This window comes from Gossypium arboreum, chromosome 6, assembly GCF_025698485.1.
Source record: "Gossypium arboreum isolate Shixiya-1 chromosome 6, ASM2569848v2, whole genome shotgun sequence".
NCBI classification, from domain to species: Eukaryota; Viridiplantae; Streptophyta; class Magnoliopsida; order Malvales; family Malvaceae; genus Gossypium; species Gossypium arboreum.
This window is the reverse complement of record NC_069075.1, coordinates 17,940,792-17,956,629: the sequence shown is the minus strand read 5'-3', so window position 1 is coordinate 17,956,629 and position 15,838 is coordinate 17,940,792.

The window sequence follows — 15,838 nt, the reverse complement described above, 5'->3', positions numbered from 1 at the left end:
ATTTTATCAACATAAGGTTTAAGACGAGTACTATTTACCTTGAACGTGCCAAATTTGGGGTGATTTACCTCGACCGTAACTATGGGAAAATGCTAAGTACCGTAAGAGGAATTTCTTCATTCGATTTGGCAGTGTCAATGTGAGGATCTGCGGCATCTAATGAAACTTTATCTCCAACCTTAAGTTGATTTGGTGAGGCATTGAGCTCATTCTGGCGTAGTTTTGGTTTATCGTGTTTTCTCGGTTTAAATGTCAGCTATTCATCTAACTCCTCGATTCGTAACCTTCATTCTTCATGGGTAGATTCTTTGTTGTGGATTGACCATGGCTCGTCCTTCGAACTTATTTCCTGCAAAATAGGTTGCACTGTATGATCAGTCTTAGTAAAACAATTTGTACAATCACCTTCAATTTTCGATGTGTTGTTCGGGTTGCGAGCTTGAAGGTTGATTGTTTCGTCTCCTACAGGAAGTGTGAGTTGACCTGTGCCAACGTCAATAATTGTTCTAGCAGTTGCTAAAAAGGGCCTTCCCAAAATTAAAGAAACATTACTGTCCTCTTCTATGTCTAAAACAACAAAATCAACTGGGAATATAACTTTTTCAATTTTAACGAGTACGTCTTCAATGATACCCCTAGGAAATCTGACAGTTTTATCTGCTAATTGAATACTCATCCTAGTTTGTTTGGGTTTCCTTAGACCTAGTTGCTTAAACAATTTGTAAGGCATAACATTGATACTAGCCCCTAGATCAGCCAATGCATTATTAACATCTAAACTACCAATTAAACAAGGAATCGTAAAACTCCCTGGATCTTTTAGTTTGTTGGGTAGCTTATTCTGAAGAATAGTTGAGCAAATTGCTTTCAGCTTCACATGCGACCTTTCATCTAACTTTCATTTATTTGCTAGAAGCTCCTTTAAAAATTTGACTGCGTTTGGCATCTATGAAAGGGCTTCAATAAACGGTAAGTTAATATGTAGTTTCTTTAAAAGTTTAAGGAATTTACCAAATTGTTCGTCTGATTGGTCTTTCCTTGTCGCATTGGGGTATGGCATACGAAGTTTATATTTTATAATTATCAGCTTTGGCTCATTGTGGCCTACCTCATCCTTAGCTTTGCTTACCACCGTTTCTGGTCTTGGTTCTGCAACTAGCCCTTCCTCATCTTGAAGGGCAATCACGTTGAGTTGCTCTATTGGTTTAGATTCAGTGTTGCTTGGTAGGCTACCTTGTGGTCATTGAGAAATCAATTTGGCGAGCTGTCCAATCTGAGTTTCGAGCCCCTAGATTGATGCTTGTTGATTTTTGAGTACAGTCTCGGTATTCTGAAAACGAGTCTCTGACACTGAGATGAATTTGGTTAGCATCTCTTCAAGGTTCGGCATTTTCTCCGGTGGTTGCTGAAAGCCTAGAGGGGGTGGTGGTTTTTTAATTCCTTGGCCCCCCCATGAAAAATTTGGGTGATTCCTCCAACCTGCATTGTAAGTATTGTTATAAGGATTGTTTTGAGATGGAGGATTATTACCCATGTAATTTAACTGCTCATTCTTTATGTTGTGGCCATAAGGTAGGTATTCTGAATTGCTCGATCCACCTCTATTTGCTTCGCACTCAATTACTGGGTGAACCTGTGAAGAACTAAGAAAGCCATCAATTTTCTTATTCAAGAGTTCTACCTAATTAGAGAGCATGGTGATCGAATCGACGTTATAAACGCTGGCTGTTTTCGTTGGCTTTGCCCTCATGACTTGCTACTGATAGTTATTCAGTGACATCTCCTCTATAAATTCATAGGCATCTTCAGGTGTTTTATTATTGATGGTTCCACCAGCAGCTGCGTCAACCATTTGTCGAGTCGAAGGATTCAGGACATTATGAAAAGTTTGAACCTGTAGCCAGAGTGGTAACCTATGGTGAGGGCATCTTCGCAAAAGGTCCTTATATCTCTCCCATGTATCGTAGAGTGTCTCTAAATCCATCTGCACAAAAGAAAGGATATCATTACGTAATTTAGCCATTTTGGCTGGCGGAAAATATTTTAATAAGAACTTTTTGGTCATTTGTTCCCAAGTAGTAATTGACCCTCGTGGTAACGAGTTCAACCAATGTTTAGCTTTTTTCCTTAATGAAAAGGGAAACAACCGAAGACGTATGGCATCATCAGAAACGCCATTGATTTTAAATGTATCACATAGTTCCAAAAAGTTTACCAAGTGAGCATTAGGATCTTCGTCTTGCAAACTATCAAACTGAACAAATTGCTATATCATTTGAATTGTGTTAGGTTTTAGTTCAAAAGTATTTGCAGCTACAGCAGGTCTAACTATGCTCGATTCAGTTCCTGTTAAAGAAGGTTTAGCATAATCATACATAGTGCACGGAGTAGGATTTTGATTAACAGCATTCGCAGGAGGTAGCGAATTTTCTTGGTTTTCAGCCATCTCCTCAGTTATGGTTGAAGTATCTTCCTCTTGCTCTTCTGTGTAATGTAAGCTTCACCTTATTTCTCTTTGATTTCTGCAAACTGTGCGATCGATCTCACTGTTAAAATGTAATGGTCCTAACGGGTTTGTTCTAGTCATAAACTATAAAAAACTGTCAGAAAAAGGGAAAAAGAAGAATTAGTAATAAAAATTAAAGTAAAATTTAAATTGTAGTAAAAGTAAATGGCTAAAGTAATAAAAATCGAGTGTTCTTAATATATTAGTTCCCCGGCAATGGAGCCAAAAACTTGATACGTAATATTCGTGACAGGTTTTAAATATTTATAATGAATCGTTCTTGAAACTAACTATTATCACGATGAAGGTAAGTGTACCTATCGAACAGTAGTATAACTTTAGCAAGACCAGATTATCGAACCCAAAGGAACTAAAAGTACTAGTATCAACTTTCTTTTTATTATCTAGCCTAAAAAAAATAAAATGGTTTTGTTTATCTAACTAATTAACTAAACTAAGAAATCACAGAAAGGAAATTTGGGGAAAATACTTTTTGGAAAACTCGATTGATTGAGACAATACCTAAGGAAAAATCCACCTAGACTTAACTTGTTATTTGACTCTGAATCGGACGATTTATTTATTCAACTTGTTCCGTAGAGATCCCTAAGTTATATTATTATCTCTCTCGAGACTAACAACGTCTAACCCTAGATTGAATAATTGAAATCTCTTTCTAATTAATGCCCTAGGGTTGCATTAACTTGATCTTTGGATCCCCTTATTAGGTTTCACCCTAATTCGAAAAAATCTTGCCACCCTATCTCTAGGCGCACAATCAACTCCGCTTAATTATGACAAATTTACTCTTAGACAGGGTCTATTCCTCCTCTAAATAAGAGCTTAACTTGAATCAATATCCTAGAATATCAAAACAAGAATTAAGAACACATAATTAAGAATAAGTCAAATATTTATCATACAATTCAGATAATAATAACAAGGTCCGTCTTAGGTTTCATCCCCCTTAGGTATTCAGGGGTTTTAGTTTATATTAATGAAAGAAAACATCTCAAAAGAATAAAAATAAAAAAACATAAGAAAACCCAAAACTCCTGAGGGAATTTGAAGGGAGATCTTCAGTCTTGATGGTGAATCTGGCTTCTGAGATGGATCGATCGGCTTTCCTTGAGCAATTCCTTGCTTCCTCCTCTGCCTACCCCGTCTAAGTGCCTCTTCAGGTGTTTTAAATAGGCTTTGGAATGCCTAAGAGCCCTCAAAAGTGGCCTTTTCCAAATAGGACTATACTTGGGCTCGACAGGGACACGCCCGTGTAACACGCCTGTGTGCAATTACTTCAGGTCGTGGTCAAGCCTGTTAAATAGGCACGGGCGTGTGGTCTACCAGTGTGAGTCGTGCTTCGATTCTGCCAAATTGACACGGCCGTGTGGTCTGCCCGTTTGAGGAAGCCCAGGCCGTGTTGATTTTGTATGTTGGCCCATTTTCTCCGTTTTTGGCCCGTTTCTCGTTCCTTTCCCTCTCCTATGCTCACCTAAGTATAAAACATGAAATTAAGGCATTAGGAGCATCAAATTCACCAATTTTAAGGAAAAATCATCCATTAAATGTGCTAAGCATGGGATAGAAATATGTATAAATTACGGTTTATCACCATTCATCATCAATCTCCAAATACAATAGTAGGCATAAGCACAACTTACTCATTACTATCTAATATAACTCACATAGCATATATTGAGCTCACATCTCATACATTTCATATAGGTACCTGTACCACTCAAAACATGGTTATACGTTTCTCATTTCACTTAAACTATAGTTCTCACTGTTGAACTATTTGGAATGCTATCGGATATTCAATAAGCCTCAAACATAGGGTATAATGCCAATGCCATTTCCCAGACATGGTCTTACACTGGCTCATCCATCAAGTCAATGCCATGTCCCAGACGTGGTCTTACATTGACTAACGAAACCGAGGCTGACCCCATGTCCCAGGCATGGTCTTACATTAGCTCTCACACATTCGTGTCGATGCCATGTCCCAGACATGGTCTTACACTGGCACCTCTATACGTGCCGATGCCATATCCTAGACATGGTCTTACACTAACACATCTAGTAGCTGATGCATGTCCTAGACATGTCTTACACTAGCTATCATCTCAATGCTGATGCCATGTCCCAGACATGATCTTACATTGGCTCTCATAATGTGGCCGATGCATGTCCCAGACATGTTTTACACTAGCACACAATTAACCCGAATGTCATGGCATGAATATCCAATTTATTTTCTGAGGTTCAAACGGAATTTTACTATCTCAATTATCATTATACATCATCATTTCCACAATCAAGCAACTCATGCTATATCAATTCAATCACATATAATACAATGTAGTTGTATTATTTACATACAACTTACCTCGGTATACAAAATGTAAGTGACTAGTTCAGCTTAGTCCACTAGCTTTGCTTATCCTTGGTCTAGGCCCGAATTTTGTAATTCTTGATCTAAAATGATAGAAATTCATTCATTTCATCAGCATATTAATCTAGACACTCGAAAATTCATAATTGCGCAAAATAACCATTTGCCCCTAGACTTTCACAAAATGACCATTTTACCCCTAGACCCGAAAATCGATTTTTATCATATTGTCTCACTGACCAAGCCTAGCCGAATACTTTTTATACTAGAAGCAGCCCACAATTCTCATTATTACACACATGTAACATCTATTTCACAACTTATGCAAAATGGTCCCTAGTTAGGGTTTCCATGAAAACTTTTTCATAAAAGTTGTTTATCTCACAACCATAACTCATATTCTTCCATAAAATTTCAGAAATCAACATGTCTACTATCATGGAAAAACCCTAGACTTTTAACCATTTTGCAAAATAGTCCCCTTGTTAGAAAGCTCATGCTACAAGGATCTCAAAAGTACAAAAATATTCAAGAAAAGCCTTCAAAATCACTTACTTGCAAAGGGTTTAAGTTGATGAAAATTTTCAAGCTTCCATGGCCATTTTATTGGAGGAAAATTGATGGACAAAAAGGATCAAAACAAAAAAAAAAAGAAAGATGATAGCCTTTTTCTTATGTTTTATTTTATTCAATTTAGGCTACCTAACTTTGACTTTCTCATCCCCTTTTGTCCTTATGGCCGGCCACCTCTATTTTAAGGGTCTACTTGCCCTTTAAAGACCCCCAATTTTGGTTCTCTAACTATTTGACACCCTTAGCTATGAAAATAGGACTTTTTCACTTTATACGATTTAGTCCTTTTTCACAATCAAGCATACAATCGCTAAAATTAATCCACTAAAATTTTCATGCACTTGTATAATCATGCCACAACACATAAAATAATTTCAAAATAATTTATCTGACTCTGGATTTGTGGTCTCAAAACTACTATTCTGACTAGGCCCAAAATCAGGCTGTTACAATTTTCCCCTCTTAGGGATTTTCGTCCCCGAAAATCTTACCAGTGAATAGGTTCGGGTATTGGTCTCTCATGCTCTTCTCGGGTTCCCATGTGGCTTCTTCGACCCCATGTCTATGCCATAATACTTTAACAACTTTTATGATCTTATTCCTCAATTGCTTAATCTCCCAAGCTAAAATCTTAACCGGCTCTTCGCCATAAGTCATATTCGGCTGAATTTCAACCTCTGTCGGTATAATCACATGCGAAGGATCCGATCGATATCAACGTAACATGGACACTTGAAATACGTCATGAATCTTTTCTAACTCTGAGGGCAAATCCAATCGGTAGGCAACGTGCCCTACTCTCCCAATAATCTCATAAGGTCCTATGAAACGAGGACTTAGCTTGCCTTTTCTACCAAATCTGAGGACTTTCCTCCACGGGGATACTGTCAAAAACACCCTATCACCGACTTGAAAACTCAATTTCCTTTTGTTTCAAATCTGCGTAGGGCTTCTGTGTATCCGAAGTGGCCTTCAAATAGTCACGAATCACCTCAACTTCTCTTTGGTCTCTCTGACTAAATCGACCCCGTGAATCTGATTCTCTCTTAGCTTGGTCCAATATAAAGGCATTCGGCACTTATGCCTATATAAAGCTTCATAAGGCGTCATTTTCAGGCTTGATTGATAACTGTTGTTATAGGTGAATTCAACCAGTGGTAAATAATATTCCCAGCTACCTTGAAACTCAAGAACACAACACTGCAACATGTCTTCCAATATCTGAATTACTCTTTCCGACTGACCGTCAGTTTGTGGGTGGAAAGCTGTGCTAAAATTCAACTTTGTCCCTAAAGCTTCTTGTAGCTTCTTCCAAAACCTCGAGGTAAACCTTGGGTCTTTATCCGAAATAATCGACAAGGGCACTCCATGATGTCTCACGATCTTAGAAACATATAGACCGGCCAATTTCTCAAGGGAATAGTCAGTACGCACTAGTATAAAATACGCCGACTTTGTAAGCCTATTGACAACAACCCAAACGACATCCTTTTTCATTGGCGTTAAAAGTAGCCCCGATACAAAATCCATGGTTACCCGGTCCCATTTCCACTCAGGAACCATTACGGGTTGAAGCAAACCTAAAGGGACTTGGTGTTCGGCCTTCACTTGTTGACAAACTAGACACTTAGAAACAAACTAAAAAATGTCTCTTTTCATCCCCGACCACCAGTACATTTTCTTCAAGTCGTTATACATTTTTACACTACCCAGATGGATAGACAAGCAACCACTATGTGCCTCTCGTAACATCCTTTGAATAAGCTCATTATCCTTGGGTACACAAACTCTGTCTCGGTACATCATACAACAATCAGTGCTAATACGAAATTCTGATTCATTTCTTATCTCACACTGAGCCATCTTAGCTTGCAAGTCCTTATCATCTTTCTAAGCATCACAAATCTCTTGAATGAATGTCGGCCTAGCTCTTATCTCAGCCAGAATCGAACCATCATCAATCATGGACAACTGAGTATTCATAGCCCTCAAGGCGAATAATGAATTTCTACTCAGAGCGTCAGCGACTATCGCCTTTCCCGGGTGGTAGTCTATTATTAACTCGTAATCTTTTATCAGTTTTAACCATCACCGTTGCTGTAAGTTCAACTCTTTTTGGGTCATCAAATACCTTAAGCTATTATGGTCGGTGAACACCTGACATTTCTCGCCATACAATTGGTGCCTCCAAATCTTTAATGCAAACACTATAGCCGCTAGCTCCAAATCGTAGGTTAGGTAATTTTTCTCGTGCGACTTTAGTTGTCTCGAGGCATATGCTATCACCTTGCCTTCTTGCATGAGCACGAACCCCAATCCATTCAAAGAGGCGTCGCTATACACCACGAATTCTTTGCCTGATTCTGGTTGCACTAAAACTTGAGCTTCGGCCAAAAAAGCCTTTAATTTCTTGAAACTCTGTTGGCACTTCTCTATCCATTCGATATTGACATCCTTTTGTAACAACCTTTTCATCGGAGTGGCTATCATAGAGAATCCATTCACAAATCTTCTGTAGTATCCTATGCTCACCTAATTATAAAACATGAAATTAAGGCATTAGGAGCATCAAATTCACCAATTTTAAGGAAAAATCATCCATAAAATGTGCTAAGCATGGGATAGAAATATGTATAAATTACGGTTTATCACCATTCATCATCAATCTCCAAATACAATAGTAGGCATAAGCACAACTTGCTCATTACTATCCAATATAATTCACATAGCATATATTGAGCTCACATCTCATACATTTCAAATAGGTACCTGTACCACTCAAAACATGGTTATACTTTTCTCGTTTCATTTAAAATGTAATTCTCACCTTTGAACCATTTAGAATGCTATCGGATATTCACTAAGCATTAAACATAGGCTATAATGCCAATGCCATGTCACAAACATGGTCTTACACTGACTCATCCATCAACTCAACGCCATGTCCCGGATGTGGTCTTACACTGACTAACGAAACTGAGGCCGACACCATGTCCGAGACATGGTCTTACACTGATACCTCTATATGTGCCGATGCTATATCCCAGACATGGTCTTACACTGACACATCTCGTAGCCGATGCATGTCCCAGACATGATCTTACACTGGCTCTCATAATGTGGCCAATGCATGTCACAGACATGTCTTGCACTAGCACACAATTAACCCGAATGTCATGGCATGAATATCCGATTTATTTCCTGAGGTTCAAACAGAATTCTACTATCTCAATTATCATCATACATCATCATTTCCACAATCAAGCAACTCATGCTGTATCAGTTCAAACACATATAATACAATTTAGTTGTATTATTTACATACAACTTACCTTGGTATACAAAATGTAGGCGACTAGTTCGACTTAATCTACTAGGTTTGCTTTTCCCCGGTCTAGGCCCGAATTTTGTAATTCTTGATCTAAAATGATAGAAATTCATTCATTTCATCAGCATATTAATCTAGACACTCGAAAATTCATAATTGCGCAAAATGACAATTTTACCCCTAGACTTTCATAAAATGACCATTTTACCCCTAGACCCGAAAATCAATTTTTATCATATTTTCTCACTGAATAAGCCTAGCTGGATACTTTTTATACTAGAAGCAGCCCACAATTCTCATTATTACACACATGTAACATCTATTTCACAACTTATGCAAAATGGTCCCTAGTTAGGGTTTCCATGAAAACTTTTTCACAAAAGTTATTTATCTAACAACCATAACCCACATTCTTCCATAAAATTTCAAAAATAAACATGTCTACTATCATGGCAAAACCCTAGACTTTTAACCATTTTGCAAAATAGTCCCCTTGTTAGAAAGCTCATGCTACAAAGATCTCAAAAGTACAAAAATATTCAAGAAAAGCCTTCGAAATCACTTACTTGCAAAGGCTTTAAGTTGCTAAAATTTTTCAAGCTTCCATGGCCATTTTATTGAAGGAAAATTGATGGAAAAGAAGGAGCAAAACAAAACAAAAAAAAAAGAAAGATGATAGCCTTTTTCTTATGTTTTATTTTATTCAATTTAGGCCACCTAACTTTGACTTTCTCATCCCCTTTTGTCCCTATGGCCGGCCACCTCTATTTTAAGGGTCTACTTGCCCTTTAAAGACCCTCAATTTTGGTTCTCTAACTATTTGACACCCTTAGCTATCAAAATAGGACTTTTGCACTCTATGGGATTTAGTCTTTTTTCACAATTAAGCATGCAATCGCTAAAATTAATCCACTAAAATTTTCACGCACTTGTATAATCATGCCACAACACATAAAATAATTTCAAAATAATTTCTCCGACTCTGGATTTGTGGTCTCAAAATCACTATTCCAACTAGGCCCCAAATCGGGCTGTTACATTACCTAAACACATACACTTATTCAACAAGTTAGTCACATAATCTCATACGAATATCAGGTAAACATAGATGAGCTCTTCACATTACAAGCTTCCATTAATTTCACCTTTTCTCACTTCAAGAGTCTTTTCCGTTGAACTATTAAAATCTTGATGGATGTTTGGGTAATATATACATGTGCAAAAGTACCCATTAGGGTACATAATAAAAAGGCACACTCTTGAGCCGTACATTTTACAGTAGGATTACCAGTCTAGGCTAAATCCTATCCGTAGCATATGATCTAGAGAGCTTAATATGGATTACCAGCTCGGGCTAAATCCAATTTATAACCTAAGCTCAAGATGGCTTACATTAGAATTACCTGTCCGGGCTAAATTCTGTCTACAACATATGCACTATTATTCTTAACCCATCGAAATTCAACATTCAACTAGAACATGATAATTTGTCTATAGTACACAACTTAAGACTATTTCATTATGTATATATATCATCTCACACATATCAACACAATCATACAATTCAATTCAAGCATATTAACATACATTTTTAAGTTACACGAACTTACCTTGAAAATGGTTTGTATTTGAATGACAACTAATCCGAAACCTTTTGCTTTCCTCGATCTAGTTCTGTAGTTGGTCTTTTCGGATCAATATGGATAAATTTAACTATTAGTCTATCAAATTTCATTTACATTTGGATTCTAATACATCCTAGGCAAAATTACTATTTTGCCCCTATCCTTTTCAAAAATTTTGATTTCGTCCCTAGGCCCGGAAAATGAAATTCATGAAATTTCACCCTCTTTCCAAGCCTAGATAAAATTTATATATTGCACTTACAGCACATACATTTCACAAATTTTAAAATTTTCCTTGGGTTTTACCACTTTTTCATTTTAGTCTCTAAATCAAGTTTTCATCAAAAATTGCTTTGTAAAAGTTGTTTATCTATGGATAACTTTTCATTTTCTACCGTAAATTTCTAATTTTAAGCATATTCATCCATGACCCAAATTTCATACCTTGATAACTTTTCAAATAAATCCCCTAAATAGAAAGATTAGGCTATCCCGATTCCAAAAAATATAGAAATTACTAAAAACGAGACTTGATTTCAACCTTATTAAGCTTGAAAAGTTTTCTTCCTCTCTCCTAAGGTTTCTATAGAAAAATTGGGGAAGATGATATGAAAACAGATGATTTTTTTCTTTTTAATTAATTATCATCTATTAATTTTATTGATTTCCAATTTAGTCCCTGCCATTTTCTAATTTTTCCATGGATAAGTCATTAAAATATCTACTAACTACTCTTCAATGGTCTAATTACCTTATAAGGACCTTAAGTTTTGAATTCCATAGCTATTTGATACATATAGCTACTAGAACCCAACTTTTGCATTTTATGCAATTTAGTCATTTCCCTAATTAAACACACAATCGGTAAAATTTTCGTATCAAAATTTTCATGTGGCCTTCCTATCATGATGCCAACAATAAAATAAAATAAATTTTTTATTTTTGGCTCAAATATGTGGTCCCGAAACCACTGTTCTGACCTCACCAAAAATGGGCTGTTACGACTCTCCCCCTTAAAAATTTTCATCCTCGAAAATTCTTACCAGAAAAGAGATTAAGGTATTGCTTCCTCATAGCATTTTTTTGGCTCCCAAGTAGCTTCCTCTAATCGATGCTGTTGCTAGAGAACTTTTACCAATGCCACCTTTTTTTTATTAGCCAGTATTTTAATCGGGTCCTCATTGTATGTCATATTAGGTCGAATCTCAACTTCTATTGGAGTAATAACGTGTGAAGGATACAATCGATATCGTCGTAGCATGGACACATGAAACACATTATGAATTTTATGCTAACCGATATGCAACAGGCCCGATTCTTTCAATGATCTCATATGGCCCGATGAACCGTAGGCTCAGTTTTCCTTTACAACCAAATCAGAGAACTTTCTTCCAAGGTGACACTTTCAAGAATACTTTATCACCAACATGAAATTCTATCTCTTTCCACTTTAAATCAGTATAAGACTTTTGATGGTCTGAGGCTGCTTTCAAACTGTCTCTAATTTTCTTTACCTTTTCTTCGGTCTCCCGGATCAAGTCAACTCTATGTATTTTTTTCTCATTTAACTCTGTCCAATACAATGGAGTTCTCCATTTGCGACCATATAAAGCTTCATACGACACCATTTTAATACTAGATTGATAACTTCTATTGTAAGCAAATTCAATCAAAGGCAAGTATTTTTCCCAGTTACCTCCAAATTCAAGTACACATGTCTTCTAAAATATGTATCACAAGTTCAGATTGTCCATCTGTTTGAGGATGGAATGTAGTACTAAAGTGTAAACGAGTGCCAAAAGCTTTTTGCAACTTACTCCAAAATCGGGATGTAAACCGGGGATCTCTATATGAAATAATGGAGACAGGCACTCCATGCAATCTAACAATCTCAGAGACATATAATTCAGCCAATCTATCCAATGAAAAATCTATACGTACTGGAATAAAGTGTGTAGACTTTGTTAAACGGTCGATAATTCCCATTACAAAGTCCATAGTAACTCTTTCCCATTTCCTTTCTGGTATTGCAATTGGCTGCAATAATCCCAAAAGTACTTGGTGTTCAACCTTCACTTGCTGACATATCGAACACTTCGATATAAATTCAGAAATATCCCGTTTCATTCCTGGCCACTAGTACATCTTTTTCAAGTCACTATACATTTTATTACTACCAGGATATATAAACATGTTACCATTATGAGCTTCATTCAAAATCTTCTGTACTAGTTCTGAACTTTTTAGCACACATACTCTACCTCTGAATAAAAAACAACCATCAGTCCCGACCTGGAATTCTGAGTCAGGAATTGATTCACTTGTATTCGTTTTGCTTACAGCTTACTATCATTTTTCTAAGCTTTAGAGATCTGTTGCAAAAACGTCGATCTAAATTTTAACTTAGCTATGATTGAACCATCATCAGATAAAGACAACTGGGTGCTCAATGCTCGTAAGGCAAATAAGGATTTTCGGCTCAAGGCATCCGACACTACATTAGCTTTCCCGGGACGGTAATCAATAATGCGATCATAATCTTTCAATAATTCCAACCACCTACGTTGTCTCAAATTTAGTTCTTTTTGTGTCATTAAATACTTCAGACTTTTGTGACCCTTAAAGATATGACATTTTTCACCAAAAAGATAATGCTGCCATATTTTTATTGCAAAAACAATAGCTGCTAATTCAAGATCTTGTATCGGGTAATTTCTTTCATGCGGTTTTAGTTGCCTAGATGCATAAGCCATTACTTTACCATCTTGCATCAATACACATCTTAAACCATTCAATGAGGCATCGCTGTAAACTATAAATTCCTTACCCGATTCAGGTTGGACTAACACTGGCTCTTCCATCAATAAAGCTTTCAATTTATCAAAACTCTACTGGAACTTATTAGTCCACTCAAATTTCACTTCTTTTTGCAACAATCAAGTCATCAGAGAAGCTATCATTGAAAACCCTTTAACAAATCTCTGATAATATCCTACTTGTCCCAAAAAACTTCTGACTTCTGAAACATTCTTCGGTGGCTTCCAACTTACAATAGCTGAAATTTTGTTCGGATCCATCCGAATACCCTTTGCAGATGCAACATGTCCAAGGAAACTAACTTCCCGTAGCCAGAATTCACATTTACTGAATTTAGCATACAACTGTTTCTCACACATAATTTGCAGTACAATTCTCATATACTCAGCATGCTCATTCACATTCAGAGAGTAAACCAAAATATCATCAATAAAAACAACCACGAACCTGTCTAGGTATGGTCTGAAAATTCTGTTCATTAAATCCATAAATACCATCGGGGCATTAGTTAATCCGAATGGCATCACCAAAAACTCATAGTGCCCATATCTGTTCTGAAATCTGCCTTTGGCACGTTTGAGTCCTTTACCCGTAGTTGATAATAACCAGAATGAAGATCAATTTTTGAGAATATAGAGGCACCTTTTAATTGATCAAACAAGTCATCTATACGAGGAAATGGGTATTTGTTCTTTATTATGACTTTATTAAGCTGTCTGTAATCAATGCACAATCTTAATGATCCATCTTTCTTCTTTACAAGCAATACCAGTGCACCTCATGGTGGAAACCTAGGTCGGGCAAACCCTTTATCAATCAACTCTTCCAAGTGTACCTTCATCTCTTTCAATTCTGTAGGAGCAATTCTATATGGTGCTATAGATATCGACGTCGTCCCTGGTACAAGGTCTATAGAAAATTCCAGCTGTCTAGCTGGAGGTAAACTAGGTAGTTCTTCTGGAAATACCTCAGGAAACTCACAAACAACCAACACTAACTGGATTTTCAACTCTGATACTTTGGTATCCAGTACAATAGCAAGGTAGGCCTCATACCCCTTTTAATATATTTCTATGCTGATATTGATGAAATCACATTAGACAACCCACCCAGTTTCTCAGATTCAGCCCGGAGTAACTCACCATTCTGACACTTTAATACAATGTATTTATGCTTACAATTTACCATTGTATCCTGTTGGGTTAACCAATCCATTCTCAATATTACATCAAATTCATCAAAGGGTAACAACATCAAATTAGCCAGAAAACAATAACCCCCTATCATCAATGGGCAATTTTTACAAATTTTATCCACTAGAACATACTGACCCAAGGGGTTTAAACATTAACCACAAATTTGATGAATTCAACAATCATATTTTTGACAGACACAAATTTTATGCATATATATGAGTGCATGGAACCAGGATCAATTAAAGCAATAATATCAATATCAAGTAGAGAGAATGTACCAATGATAACATTTGGTGTCGAAACATCTTCCCTTGCACGTATTGCATATGTTCTTGCTGGAGCCCGAGTATCAGATTCAACTATTGAATCTTTTGTAGCACTACGACTACTACCGACATTTCTGAAATACCGTGGTTGTCTACCCCTCAAGATAGGATTATTCAGCTACGGGGTCTGTTCAATGTGTTTCTCAACCCTTTTCGGGCAATCCTTAACATAATGGTTAAGAGAACCACACTTAAAGCAAGCCTCACTTCTCATTTGGCACTCTCTGAAATAAAATTTATTACAGACATTGCATCGTGGTTTGGGGTTTCTAACACTCCCAATACTGGTTGTTAAGGGAGACGAAGACCTTGGGTTAATGTGTTTAGAACTTTGTTTCTTTCCCGAATACTCCCTTGATGTAGCAAAACGCTCATGATAATTATTTGATTTCTTTGAAGTAGATGATTGTGTCTTGTTCATAAATTTTTTGCTCGTAACCCGAGCTTCCCTTTCCGCTTGCCTCTTTTCTTTTCTTAATTTCTCAGCCTTGTGTGCTCATTTAGCCAACACCACAAACTCTCTTAATTCCAGAATTCCAATTAACAGCTTGATATCTTCGTTTAGCCCTTCTTCAAATTGTTTGCACATTTCGGCTTCAGTCTGAACCCATTCACGAGCATACTTATTCAATCTAACAAATTCTCGTTCATACTCGGACACTGTTATATTTCCCTGTTTGAGCTCTAGAAATTCCTTCTTTTTCTGCTCCAAGAATCTTTGACTAATATACTTCTTTTTAAACTCTGTTTGGAAAAATTTCCATGTAATATTTTCCCTTGGTACCACAGAAGATATGGTTTTCCACCAATGGTAGGTTGTGTCTTTCAGTAAGGATGCCGCACATTTCAGACATTTGGCTAGTGTACATGATAACTCATCTAGAACCCGAATAGTATTTTCTAACAAGAACTCAACCCTCTTTGGATCGTTATTGGCCATAGCCCTAAATTCTTCAGTCTCATGTTTTCTGATTTGATCTACTGGAGCCTTACCATTTCTAACAGGTCTAGCATCTTGTAGCGTTTCATCATGTTGTGAAGCAGGTGGGGGAGGCTGTTGAACAGCAAGGTT